Below are 1,988 nucleotides of genomic sequence, written 5' to 3'. Positions count from 1 at the left end.
TCACTAGAGCCACATTGAAATTTAAGATGTTTAGTATCCCGTTGAGAGCAACAGTTTATATCATGGCGTTTAAGCAAGATTTTAGCAATTGTATTCAATTTTTCTATCATAGCACTCATTATTTTACCAGTTCTTGATTCTCTATAATTATTATAACATTCTATAAGCTCCAAGTAGGTTGTTGGTTCTCCCATAATAGTAGTTTTTAATTTTTCGATTTTTCAAATTTTTATGGATTTTTGGGTATATGAGGAAAATAAAACAAGACAAAAAGAAACTAAGCAAAAGTAAACTAAGCAAAATAATACTAGACAGAAATAAACTAAGCACAAATAAACTAGACAAAAGTAAACTAAGCAAAGCAAAACAAAATAAAATAGAGAGAAAGGTAGAGTGTACTCCCCAGGTGAACTTATGAGTAGAGCTATGCCTCCCCGGCAACGGCGCCAGAAAATAGTCTTGATAACCCACAAGTATAGGGGATCGCAGCAGTCTTCGCGGGTAGTAAAACCCAATTTATTGATTCGACACAAGGGGAGGTAAAGAATACTTATAAGCCTTAACAACTGAGTTGTCAATTCAGCTGCACTCGGAAAAGCACTAGCAACGAGGGTGATGTGAAAGTAGCAGTGATATGAGAGCAGTAGTAACAATGAATACGTAGTAGCAGTAATAGTAACACGAGAGCAATGGCACCGTAAGATAGTTGATACTACTTCCAATGACATGTAGAACGAGTATATGATGATGAAAGATGGACCGGGGTTCCCAGCTATCTACACTAGTGGCAACTCTCCAATAACAAGTGTTGGGTGAACAAATTACGATCTGGGCAATTGATAGGATTGAAATAGCATTAAGACAGTAATATCAAGATCACTAATCATGTAGGCATGTTTTCCAATAATAGTCGTACGTGCTCGCAATGAGAAACTTGCACAACATCTTTTGTCCTACCAGCCGGTGGCAGCTGGGCCTCAAGGGAAACTCATTGGATATTAAGGTACTCCTTTTAATAGAGCACCGGAGCAAAGCATTAACACTCCGTGAAAACATGTGTCCCTCACATCACCGCCATCCCTCCCGTTGTCCCGATTTCTGTCACTTTGGGGCCTTTGATTCCGGACATGGACATGTGCATACAACTTGTAGATACAATCTAAGCAATAAGTATAGAGCTTAAATCTAAGATCATGCCACTCGGGCCCTAGTGACAAGAATTAAACACAACAAGATTGCAAGCAACAATAACTTCACAAACTTTATAGATAGACAATCATAACGTAACAATCCATCGGATCCCGACAAACACAACACCGATTACATCGTATGAATCTCAATCATGTAAGGCAGCTCATGAGATCATTGTATTGAAGTACATGGGGAGAGAATACCAACTAGCTACAGCTAGAACCCGTAGTCCATGGGGGAACTACTCACGGAGCATGATGGAGGCGATGGCGTTGATGGAGATGGCTTCCGGGGCACTTCCCCGTCCCGGCAGGGTGCCGGAACAGAGACTTCTGTCCCGAATTGGAGTTTCGCGACGGCGGCGGCGCCCGGGAGTCTTTCTGCGGAGTTTCGTCAAGTGGTACTGCGTTTTAGGTCGAAAGGGATTTTATAGGCGAAGAGGCGGCGCAGGGGGCACTCGGGGCTCCCACCATAGGCCAGCGCGGGCCCAGGCCAGGCCGCGCCGCCTTATGGTGTGGTGGCCCTCCGGCCCCTCTCCGACTCTTCTTCGGTGTTCCGGAGCCTTCCGGGAAAAATAGGAGGTTTGGCGTTGATTTCGTCCAATTCCGAGAATATTGCCCGAACAGCCTTTCCGGAACCAAAAACACGTAAAACAGTGGACTGGCACTGTGGCATCTTGTTAATAGGTTAGTTCCGGAAAACGCATAAAAACATTATAAAGTGCAAGCAAAACATGTAAGTATTGTCATAAAACAAGCATGGAACGACAGAAATTATGGATACGTTGGAGACGTATC

Source organism: Lolium rigidum, chromosome 3, assembly GCF_022539505.1.
Source record: "Lolium rigidum isolate FL_2022 chromosome 3, APGP_CSIRO_Lrig_0.1, whole genome shotgun sequence".
Classification (NCBI taxonomy): domain Eukaryota; kingdom Viridiplantae; phylum Streptophyta; class Magnoliopsida; order Poales; family Poaceae; genus Lolium; species Lolium rigidum.
Note: the sequence above shows the minus strand (reverse complement) of the source record.